The sequence below is a fragment of the Cryptomeria japonica genome, chromosome 6 (genome assembly GCF_030272615.1).
Source record: "Cryptomeria japonica chromosome 6, Sugi_1.0, whole genome shotgun sequence".
NCBI classification, from domain to species: Eukaryota; Viridiplantae; Streptophyta; class Pinopsida; order Cupressales; family Cupressaceae; genus Cryptomeria; species Cryptomeria japonica.
The window spans coordinates 562,228,045-562,241,378 of record NC_081410.1 but is presented as its reverse complement, the minus strand read 5'-3'; positions in this window follow the sequence as shown (position 1 = coordinate 562,241,378).

Sequence of the window (13,334 nt, the reverse complement as noted above, 5' to 3'; positions counted from 1 at the left end):
GGCCCCATTGCTGGAAGGTGGTGTTTTGGCATTGCATGACTGGTTTCGGGTCCTTTTTTAGCTCTTTTGGTTTGCCAAATTACTTAGGAGAGAGAGGGAGGTTGCCTATTAATAAGATGTCCTCCAATTTGTATTCTCCACAGCCATTATCCAAGATCTTGATTTGATTATTTGATTGGGATGATGTGGAGGCAACATTTGATGTGTCAGATGGAGGCGTTGGCGAAGGTCTATTTAGTGGGCAATGATATGGATGCTTCCCCTCTAATAGTTTGCAATATTGAAAAGGTTGGGGATCACCTTTGACAGTGATCACTTTTCCATTATAGGGGAATTTGATGCATTGGTGATAGGTGGAGGGTACGGCCTGTAAGGAATGAATCCATGGCCTCCCAAGGAGAATGTTGTAGGGGAGATCAAGATCAAGTACTTGGCAAGGGGTTTCAATTGTAATGGGGCCCACTTGAAGAGGTAAGGTGATCACGCCCTTTGAAATTCTTTTTGCATCATCATATGCCTTTATTGTGATCCTTCCTGATGTGTCTATCAGATCCTCAGAAAGTCCCAATTGTTTTATCAATTTGTATGTACATAGATTAAGCCCGGATCCACCGTTTATCAGGATACATTTGACCTTGTGCTTATGGATGAGAGCTTTGATGTGCAAAGGTTTGTTATGGTCCTCATCTGCGGGAACATCTTTGGAGATGTGCTGCTGGGCAGAAAGGTTTCCAATGAGGGTTTGAAATTGGGTGGCGTTGATGTTATCAGGAAGGCATGATTGGAGAAGGGCTTGTTCCAAAATTTCTTTATGGGTCGGAGAAGTCTTGAGAAGTTCCAAAATGGAGATCTGCGCGGGTGTCTTCAAGTTGATCAAGGAGGTCATATCGACGGGTGGAAGACATGGGTGGGGGGTTTGGTGGGGGAGGAACTCCTTGGATGGTGACTCTTCCTCGGCGTGTAGTTGCATTGCAGTCATTCTGGAAATGGGAGGTGGAAGGCGTGGCACCTTGAATGACTATTCTAGCCGGATTTGGTCTGCTTTGGGAAGGAGGATTAACTCCTTGGATGGTTATGACATTGACATGTTTGTCTGCAGGTTCAATGCGACTTACTAAAAAATCAAAACCGTTTATGTGATTAGCGTAGTCATAACCCATTGCATTAGATGATGAGCCTTTTCCTTTATCATGCTTTGGGAAGGGTTCTTGGTACATTTTGATTTTGTCATTATTATTACCAGGTTTTGCATTTTCTACCTCAATCTCACCTCTATCAATGAGATCTTGTATGTAGATCTTCAATTTCATACACTTTCATGTATCATGTCCCTTGATACGATGGTATTCACAATACTCATTTTCATTATACCATCTTGGTTTAGGTTGATTGGGATCAAACAGGCGAGTGATTGGAAAAACCACTATACCTGCTTGGACAAGTTTTTGAAACACCACTTCAATAGGTTCAGCAAGAGGAGTGAAATCTCTTGGAGTCCTGTTATTCGATCGAGGTGGTTGTCCCTGGATTGAGACATTGTTGTGAGGTTTTTGAGATTGATTTGAATTGTTTTGATTGTTGAATTGATGAATATTGGTGGTGGATTTTGGGGGAGCGGCCACGGTTTGGACCCGCTTTGCATCAGTTACACCATCATTGACCACGTTTTTATTTTTAGCCCAGAATTTTGGCTTGTTGTTATGATAAGAAGAAGAACTTTGTGATGACTTCTGGTAATGTTTCAAGGTTCCTTCCTCCAACAAGACACGTTCGAGGGTGAGGCCCTTATCAGTCAATTTCTGGAAAGATTTGATACATTGAGATATTAAAGGTCTTGAAAGTTCAGGCACCAAGTTCTTTTGAAATAGTTCAATTTGATGTTGTTCTGGCATGTCCCACTGGAATTTTTTGATAAGATGTCGCCATCTTTGTAGGAAATTGGTGAAGGTTTCTCCAGGCCTTTGTTTTGTATTACATAGGTCCATTATAGAAACATCATTACCCATGTTGTATGCATAGTGGGCCACAAATTTTTCTGCCAAGTCTGGAAAAGAGACAATGGAACCTCGTGGTAAAGATGAGAACCATGCCAAGGCGTCTCCCATGAGACTCTTGGGAAAGAGTCTGCGAAGATAAAGGTCACTATAGGAGACTTCTTGGCATAAGATGTGGAATTCTCGGACATGGTCGCGGGGGTCTCCTTTGCCTTCATACATGGTGAATTTAGGGATCTCAAATCCTGGGGGATATGGTGCAACTGATATAGATGGGTCGTAAGGACAAGGGAAAAACTCTTTGAATGAGTAAGCTTTCCTTTTAATAGTCTTTTCTTTCATGTTTTTGATGATATTCTTCATGTCTTGAATTTCCTTGATGAGGTCTTGTTGTGGACTTTGATATTGATGGACTGTATTTGCCCCAAGAATTGGATGAACCAAAGAAGGTGCACCACCACCAATATATTGATATGATGAGGAGGTGGGAACATGGGATGTGATGACCGATGTCACTGGGGTTTGTGTGATAGTTGATTGCGGTCTACCAACTGTTGTGACGGGATTGAATGCGGTCTGGATAAAATTTGCGACATTGTTGGGAGAAAGGGAAGTTTGTGGAATAGAAATATGTGGTTGAATAGAAGGAGGTGGTATGGAAGTTTGTTGGAGAATGGATGAGATTGGATTTGATAGTGGTATGGATGGTAAGGAGGAAGAAGGCAAGATGGAGACCGTGGTGGGAGGTGTCACGGGTGGCATTGATTGGGCTTGGATGATTGATGGGGCTGCAATTGATTGAGTTTGAAATAGTAGGTGCAACACTTTGTGTGGGAGTGAAGTCTCCTTGTGGTTGTTGGATGAGAGTGGATCTATTAAATTCAGGTGGAAGTTGAGCTCCATGTTCAAGAAGAGTTTTCAGAAGTGCAGTAGGATTGTGTTTAATAAACTCTTCTATCATCTCTTGGTTATAAGAATCCGCTAGGAAAGTTTGCACTTCCGGACAAAGTTCATCTTGGTTAACCATGTCAAGATTTTGGCTTTGATCTTGATCCCTTGGTTGCCCACTTTGTGTATGATCTTGTGTGGGATCTTCATATAGGACACCAATGTCTAGCATGCCATATTGTTGATCAGCCATCTTTTTCTTTTGGGATTGAGTTGTGACCATACACGATATTTGTGATGAAAAGACTTAGGAAAAATGTGATGAAATGACTTAGAAAATTTGTGATGGAAGGATTTTAGAAACTTGTGATGAAAGGACTTAAGAAATTTGAGGATGAAAGGACTTAAGAAATTTGAGGATGATTGATGAAGAAGGTATGGTAGTGATGGTTTAGAAGAAAACTTGATGACTAGGTTGTCTTTGGCATGAACATGAAGGATCTATTTAAATGGCAAGTTGTATGAAGGGATATGACCACCCTGATTTGGACGATAGTAGGTGTTTCAAAGGACAAACTTGAATGTTGACGTAGAGGATAAACTCTTAGCTTCTCTCTTAGGCTTATGAAAAATGGGACGGATGGAGTTTTGACGCAATTTTGGACTTGGTGTGGGTAATGACTTGGACAATTTGTTTGTGTCTTGACAAATATTTTTGCAAAGTGTTTGGGGATAGTGATGTGTTTTTAGTCTACTCTTAGCAAGTATGTATCAAACAAAGCAAACACAATGATTAAATGCATATTATCTCAAAGACACTCATGCTCATATACAACATTCTTAAGGCTGGCAAGGACAATAGTCATTGAATCCCAATTGGTTTCCCATCTACGCTTACCCAGAGCGGACACTTAGATGCTTGACTCCACTGGCTCCCCTCCACGACACTCACTTCTCGGGGAAGCCAAGCATCAATTCCCATGAAAACTCCTCATGGCAAACTTTGTGTCTCTACTAAGGGCCATAAGAATATGGGCCGCTTCAGAGGTCCGACCTCCTGCACCAATGACTAGAGGGTTTTTGGCCACTATGAACAAGGTGTTTAGTAAGTCTTCCCGTTAGGAGCTACCCTTCGAAGTTGTGCATCCGCAATTGAGGCCTATAGCCCAACGAAGCACCAAGAACTTTGTAGTCACGCAAGCATGATTGAGATCTCTAGGATCCTACTAAGCACCCAATGTGAGAGTGAACTCTCATATAGCCCCAACCATTAACCCTTTCGTAGTCAATGGCCTATTTATTATAGTGAGTTGGGAACCCCAGGTCTGGGCGTACCCACTTGGGTCGTTCCTCTCTTACCTTCTAAAAAAGCAAGTTGGGAGGGCAGGCCCACTAGAGGTAAACACACAATCAAACAAGAAAAAGTTGGAGGGTCTGGATTTCTATTCGTCTAGTAAGACGAGAGCATACTTTCCTACCTTTACGCTTTTTTTAAAGACACATAAGACAATGGTTCATTCCATTTTAATTAATATCTAGGTGCCTAATTTAAATAAATGCACAATATTTGGTTGAATCAGCTAGGCAACCTGCAAAACCACTTGATTAGTAGTTTGAAAAATGGAGTCTTCAAAAAGCGTCCTGCAAACAACTTGATTAGTAGTTTGGAAAAATAGTCTTCAACAAGCGTCCTGCAAAAATCAACAAAATGACAAAAATATTAATTTTTTTAATTTTTTGGGAATGAATAAAAACTTTTTTACTAATGACAAATGTGGATTTGAAGAAAGCTTTGAAGGGTAAATGGGGTTTGACTAGGTTTTTACCACTTTCTGAGGGATAGGCAAGCGAAAAATGGGGATTTTGGAGGAGAGATGAAGGAATGGGAAAATTTGTCCAAGAGGGACAAAGAAGCAAAAGTTGAAGATGGATAATATGGGAAAAATTTGGAGGTGATTGGATGAAAAGGGAAGAAGTTATGGCAAACCCTAAAAATAGAGAAATATGGGATTTTGGGCTTCAAAAAGTGGATTTTGGAGATAAGGCCTCCAAGGAAGAAAATGTGGAAAATGGCAATGTGGAGAATCTGGTGAAGTTTGAAGGGAAATAGAGTCAAGATAAAGAAGATATGGTGAAAAAATAGAAAAAAAAAAAAAAAAAAAAATTTTAAGTAACCCTAGATTTAATGGAACAGAAACCCTAAATTTAACAGAACAGAAACCCTAAATTTAACAAAATAGAAACCCTAGATTTAACAGAGCAGACAGAAACCCTAGATTTAATAGAGCAAATTGTCGCACTAAACAGAATAAAATAAAAATGTCAAAGGTCCGGATTTCTAATTGTCTAGATAGACAAGAGCATACTCTCCTACTTTCACACTTTCCTGTGGGCGGACAGATTATATTTAAACAGAGTAGATAACAGGAAATAAATAAATTAAATGCAGACTACAGTTAGCGGCTAAAATTTTCAAACAGACTAACAGAGCAGACAGTAGCACTACACAGATAGAAAAGTGTCAAAGGTCCAGATTTCTGATTGTCTAGATAGACAAGAGCATACTCTCCTATTTTCACACTTTCCTATGGTCAGAGCATACAGTTGTGCTAAACAAAATAGAAAAGTGAAAGGTCTAGATTTCTGATTGTCTATATAGACAAGAGCATACTCTCTTACTTTCACATAGATTATACTAAAACAGAGTAGACAACAAATCAAATAACAAATCAGATAACAGAGCTATCATGCTGCAACAAAAATAAAAACATTAAAAAAAAATAGAAATAGAACAGAATAAGGAGGAGTTGTCGTGCAGAAATGCAGAGCCGCGATTCTGGAACCTGTGAAAAAGATATATATATTTTTTTTGTTTTCTGCAGTCGCACTATTCTGGAACCTGCATCTCACAACTCACAAAAAACCTAAAAAAAAATATTAGTTCTCAGGGATGTGAGTCCTACCGAGCGTGCCAAAATGAAGAGGGGAAAACAGATTTGAAAGATAAACTAATCAAAACATAACGAAATAAACATGCAGAATGCTAAAATATCATTAAAAGACCATTTCACCTTGCTATTTTACCTTCTCCTTCGGATTGAGCTTGATGAAGTGAAGGCGCCCCTTGATAATGCTCCACTTGATGTGCTCCTTTGATTGCTGGATGTGGATGGCTCTCCAATATTGTGCACAAATAATAAGGATGAATGATAAGGATGAGATGATCAAGTTGCCAAGATGATTTCCTGGGCTCAAAAGGGCAACATAAGCTTACTAGATTTCAAGATGTTTTGAATGAAGGGATGGAACCCTATTTTATAGGAAGAGGAGAGGAAAATGGATGGCTAGGATGAATTTGAGATGAAGGGCTAAGATTTACTTGTGAGGTCACACAAGGTCCAAGAGAGGGTGTGGAGACCAAGAAATATGCCTTAAAGGCATTTCATAGTTCCACACTCTACAAGATGCATTGGAGGAATTAAAAATTCTCCAAAAATGGATATTATGGGGATTAGAAGAATAAAAAGGAATTAAAAATTCCTTGGGAGAGGGAAATGCCTAGAGGAATGTGAGATTTCGAAAATCTTACATTCATCTAGAAAAAGAGCATTTAAAGCTAGTGGCCGGATGAAAGGACAAAGAGTTGACTTTGTGGCTAATCATGATGATTAGCCATTAACGACTCATTAGGAGGGGAATTAGAGGAAATGTTAGGTGGGATTTATATTTGTAGGAGAATTTGACTAGGAGAGAGAATGAGTGGAGGGAATAAAAAATTAGAATAATAATGTTAAGTGAGTTTAGGGAGTTTCTAGAAGAATTTATTAGGTTAATGATGAATTAAGAAGATGATTTGTAGGAATCATATAAGTTAACTAATTAATTAGCTAAGAGAAAGATTTGTGAGGATTTGATTTTTTTACAAGAATAAAGAAAGAGATTGATTTATTAAATAAATCAATCATATGCTATAGTGACAATATTAATTATATTTAATTAATATTGAGAATAATTTTAATTAACATAATTAATTAATTAATTATGTGAGGAATTAAAAATAATTAAAATAATTATTTTTAAGTGTCTACAGGTTGTAACTCTTTCAAAAGGTAGAAATGATGAAGGGTTGTACTCTTTCAAAGAGTGGTTAATTGTGAAAGGTTGTGACTCTTTCAAAGGGTAGAAATTATGAAGTGTTGCACTCTTTCAATAATGGTAATTGTGAAAGGTTGTGACCCTTACAAAGGGTAGACATAATGAAGAGGTGTAGCTCTCCCTCACATTAGAAGATATAAAGGGGAGAAGGTTTCATTTGAGGAGGACATCCAAAGGAGATCCATTTGAAAAATCATTTATTATTCTCAAAAGGTAGCAATAGAGGGTTTTGAATCAATCGTTATGAAAGGTAGTGACCCTTTTATCATTAAAGTATAAAGGAGAAATCATTCCAAGGATCACTTATCAATCATCACTCATGAATTCACAAAGTAATCATCAATTACCAAATAAAGCTAATAATCAATTCACAAATCATTCTATCAAATCAACATTAATTCGATTATCATTCACCAATATATCAAACTAGCATTCATTACATCATTAATCAACAATCACTTAATCATCACTCACTAATACCTCAAATCATACAATCAAAGGAACTCATTCAATCAATCAATCATTCAACAACAAGCAAATAAGAAAAAAAGAATAATGATTAGAACTAGAAATTAATATTAGTAGCAATACTATTTAAATAGTAAAGATAATAAATTAGTAGAAGTATAGATCTAAACATACACGTTCATACAATATAGATATTTGCAAAAAATGTTGACCTTGCAAGTAATCCAAATGCTCTTTTATTATAAGCATATAATGGAAGATTCATAGGATAGTGTTGTTACTATTTACTAAGTTGTCATTAGTTTTATGTCCAAAGTCATTCTATATACTCTAGTCGGTTATTACTACCAAAATATTTAGTCGGTAAGCATAGAGCAGTCGATTACACAAGTTACAAGTCACAAAGTTTAGTATACACCGAGCTGTCTACCGAGTAACGTTCTATGTCTACCGAGCAGCAAAGATGGTATACCGAATTAATATGAACTGAGTGAAACGTGTTACCAGATTCATTGAACCTAGACACATATGGGAAACGTGTTACAAAGATCGAGGAACAAGAAACCGTTAACACATTGGAAATTGCACTTATAGATTTTATATGATTTTGAGGACATCTATCCAATGAAATAATTTTGTATGGTTATTCATTTAATATATCATGTTTGTAAGATTTAAGCATGAACAAGATCACCATTACAAGAGATCTATTTATACATCATGAATTGAGGATCAAGAATATATATGTGTGAAGCAAGATGTATGTGAAAAGCAAAATCATGGGAAAGCACTAAGTGTTATGACTGTTACGATTGACAGAGATACACAAAGGTCACCGAGAAGGATTTCAGAGAACAGTCAAGGAACAGGGTAAACAGAAAGGTTTACCGAGTTAATTTATGATTTACCAAGGTATGCTATAAGCAAGGTAATTTCATTTTGAGCACATAGAATCTACTATAACATTTCAGATGTGAAGTTGCAGATATTTTGTAAGATTCTGATTGTAATATTTTGAGTTGTAAGAGAAACCTTTAACAGGGTAAAAGACTCTAACAAAGTCTATAAATTGTAAAGCCTTTAACCAGGTACATCATTTAGAATATGTGTTGTAAAATCCTTTAGCAAGGTAGATCTAAAGATCTTGATACTCCTAACAAGGTAAGCTATCAGAAATAGCTAAACATGTAGCTCTAACTGAGCAACCTTTATTATTGCAGTAGTGAAGTTGTGGGTGCCATCCCCACCGCAGTTTTTCTCTCTAACCAAGAGTTTCTGCGTAACCAAAATATATGTGTTATGGAGTGAATCATGTATGATTGTTATTTATTTGTTTTAGCATTATATTATGTTACAATAGTTTTCGGTTTATGCTTAATAGTAAAGTTATTGTTGAAGAAAAGATTTGAAGTATTGATTCACCCCTCCCCTCTCAGTACATTAGCTTTCCATATTGGGCCTAACGATTGGTATCAGAGCTTTAATCTTGGAAAAGGGTTTAACTGCCTAAAGAGAAAGATTTTATCAATGGAAGGCTACAAACAATCTCAGAGAATTGTGAATCTTCAAAATGAATTGGATTATGCTAATCAAGTGATTGTAGACGTGCAGAAACAAATGCAAAGATCACTGAAAGTTAGAAGAAGATTGTCTGATGATTTACATGACTCACAAGAGCTGGTGGAACAAATTGAGACATCATCTGAGAATAGTATATCTAAAGAGACTGAAGAAATGATTGGAGCATTAAAAGAAAAGAACAAAGCACCGACTAATTAGCTAAAAGCAATGAAAAGAGAACATGAACATTTTAGCACACAGATGACTGAAAATCTTGATGCATTGAGGACCGCCGAGGATAACATAAGAGATATAGAAGAGAAAAACAATAGCTTGAAGCATTAGTATCTGAAAAGAATGATGAAATCACAAGGATGACTGGAATTCAAAGTAATATGTCTGATCAATTGGGTTATGCACATCATGAAGCAAATCTAAAGGAAAATGAGAATCAAGCATTGAAACTTGAAATATCAAGATTAACCGATGAACTTGAAACAGAGAAGAAATCCAAAGAAACACTAAAGAAAAGTTATGAAGCATCAAGGATGTTAGATGAGCAACTAACTACAAGAAGACCCAACAAAGATGCAGGACTCGGTTACAAAGGAAAAGACTCTACCGAGAAGGGAATCCACACTACCGAGAGAGGAGAATCATCAAAGCAAGTTGTAAACAAGAAAAAAATCAAAGGAAAGAAACCTATTTGCAACTACTGTGGAAAACAAGGACATACTGCCAACATGTGCCAAATCAGAAAAGGTAAGCAACCGAATGTCACTAGGTCCAATGGTTATTGTTACAATTGCAATAAATATGGTCACACATCTAGCCAATGTAGGACAAAGTTTGCTAGCAATTATCAGAAGGCAAAATTCAAAGGATTTTGTAAAAACTGCAATAGATATGGACACAGTACCGAGAAGTGTTGGTTTAAGTAGAAGAACCATATATGGTCTGCACACCAAGCAAATACTAGAGGCTACCGAACTCACACAGATCTTAATCGATAGTACACTGCAGTACCATGGGATTATAATACAAGGATATGGTGTGAATGATGTGGAAGATATAGACATATAAGTGCCAACTGCTTTATAAGGTTTGGAATGAACAACCGAAGATCATGGAGAAATCCTGGTATGGCATATTTTCATTGTCACAAAGTTGGACACTTGGCTAGAGATTGCAGAGATCAACCTAGAGGAGATATTGAAGAAATAAAAAGCAAATTCTAGATGATTTGGAAAAAGAAGGAAATTGTGTCAAATGAAGAAAGCACCTTACCAAATGAGTTAGGTGCATCTATTCCAAATTAATTGGTAAAGGTATGAAGGGATTGCATTCTCTCAAGGTTAAATCTTAACAGTTCCTATTTTATCATGTACTTAATTCAAAATCTGCATAGCTAAGATGCATTAGCAAGTTTGAAATTTTATTAGTCTTTTGGAGCACTAGTCAAGTCGGTAAATGCAGGAAGCCTGTCAAGTCGGTAAATGCAGGAAGTCTGGCTACTCGATAAAAGCATAAAAAGGAAGGTAAATCGGTTTAGTGGAACCGAGTGCATTTAATGTTTTCTCACCTAACTGCACGGAGCCCAATAAGCTAAAATGTGTACTTAAAGCTTTTGCATGGTCACTTTACACTTACCAAGTTTTCAAAAAGCAGAGCAAAGCAATTCAAAGACAATCAAATCTCTTCCAAAGTGAAATTCAAGGTATTTATATCAATCACAATGCATTGTCAAGAAAGTTAACCGATCATATCAATTGTGAATATCTATTTTATATTTACTAAGTGGAAAGCATCTGTTGGTTAAAAGTTTTCAAACCTAAGGCTCTTTTGTTATTGATTATCCAAAGTTTGAAATGGCTCCTAAGATTCAGAAACCTGTTGTTGTTGAGAACATTGAGAAGCCCTCACTGAAATACTCACTACCTCCCAAAGTAGCATCTGAACCGGATGATAAAACTACATTTTCACTCATTTTGGATAGGGTTTTATTAGTTGAGGATGTCAGATTCTTCACTAAGTGTCGTGTTGAGGAACTAGGTCACACAAAGATCAAGGACACATATGATGAATTGTGTACCGATGGAAAACTAGATAGCAAGTTTTAACATATTAAAATCAAGGGATTGACTGAAGCCCTAACCTACCCGCGAGTCTTCAAACCCCAATGGGTTAAAAAAAAATTTAGCAGAGTTCATGATGACTTTAGGTGGTTAGAGGAGCAACCATTCAAGATAACCAAGGAAATCATCCACTTGATCACTGGTTACCCTATTTTTGACCATGCCCAAGCCCAGAAAATGATTTCACAGAAGGAATTGATCACTTTAACTGGAGTTGAATCTGATTGCAAAGGTCTGAAACTGAACAATGTCACAGATGTCACAGATGCAGAGCTGAAGTTTGCAATTAGAGTCATAGGTTATTGTTTCTTTCAATCGGCAAGGGAAAATAGTGTACCCTGTGCTGCTGTTGATTTAGCCTATAAAATTGTGAAGAAAGGTATGAAGATTGATCTATGCGAAGTGTTGTTGAAAAATCTGTTTGAAAATCTCAACACCATAAGGAAACCAAAGAAGAACAACTCGGCAAACACACTGAAGTTTGGATCACTTTTGGTATGCATGTTTTTCTATTTTGAGAAATTCTTTCCATCAGTCGGTAATGTAGTTTGGGAGCTACACCGACCAATCGCCCATCAAATCAATGACTTCATCAAATAGCTAGGTGATAACTTCAATGAGATTATGGATGATTATTTTAGCAAGTTTCAGGAAAAGATGCATAACAGGCACAAGATACCACCCCAGTTAGTGGAAAAATATAAGGACAATATATGTTTTGAAGTGGTCACCAACTACTGCTATGTCAATGTGGTAGAACCGAGAACTCAATCTTTGCCGCCTATGGGTTATGAGATTAATTTTTGACATTACATAGCAGCAGATAGATGCCTTTCTTGCACTACCAAGGCATGCTACCGAGATCAAATATGGTACATATGAAGAAGTTAAAGAAAAAGTCAAAATGAGCATTGTAGTACCAAAGGCTACAAGGAAAGCAACAAAAATGATTAAAGCATTAACAGAGAAATTTGGAGAAGGTTCTTCCTCCACTCCTGTCAAGAGAAATCTAGCCATCACTGAGGAGGAATCTGAAGCCCAAGAAGCAGCAATTACATTGAGCACCGAGTTGCCAAAGGGCAAAATTTTGAAAAGGAAGAAACAAGATACATCACAGGTATCACCTACTCCTCCAGTGAAGTGCCCCAATACTAGATCTTTTGCAATGTCACTGAGTAAGAAGCATAAAAATGTTGCAATGCCTAAGGTAACAAAAACTTATAAGAAGTCTACTTGGAGACTCATTTTGAATAAAGAGTCAAGTGACACCAAATTTGAAGACAAAAATAAATTTCAGATTGTCAAAAGCAAAAAGGAAGATGTACATAGTGTTGATAATTTTTGTGCAAATCTAAAACAATATGGTGGATTTGGAGCGTTCAGATATGTCAAATATGACTTTCGGACAGAAGAAGAAAAGAGGAAAATAGAAGAGTTAGTTGTATGTACACTTCTTAAATTCCAATTAGTCCCATTGGAAGTAACTAATTCTCTTCCAAAAGCATTGTACTTACACATTGATAATAGGTGGAAATATGCTATGGACTCAGAAAAGAAGATGAGAGAAAGAAGTCTGGTACATCTCTTTCTAGACATGTTAGTAGATGAGATAAGTGAACATCTAAAAAACTACCACATAAACTTCCTAGTCAAGAAAAGAGCCATGAAACTGATGAATGCCCTTTATCTTGAAGTAGAGAAAGAGACAAATGAAAAATGGCAAGAAATTTTTCGAATCAAGAGTGCTGATGAGCAAGGTGAAGTTGAAATAGTTGATATCACTGAACAAGATCCCGCTGAAACTATACAACCTGATGAGGATGTCATGGATACCGAGGTACAGGAATAGGAAATGATAGAAGGGAATGCTTATGCCAAACTAGTATCAAGTGAGTCAGTTTGGGAACAAGTCAAGTCCTATCCTCTGGTAAGTCAACATGTTTCAACCGAGACACCTCAGGATACTGAACAATAAAAAGAGGGTCACCAGTCTATAGAAGGAAAAGCTACTTCTCGGGCCACCGGGGAACAGACTTTTCAAGCCCCTTCAAGTACCGACAATGTTACAACTAAGACCCCGAGCAAGGATTCACTGAAGGCTACATCTGAGGCTAAAGAAATTGACAAAAGTGTT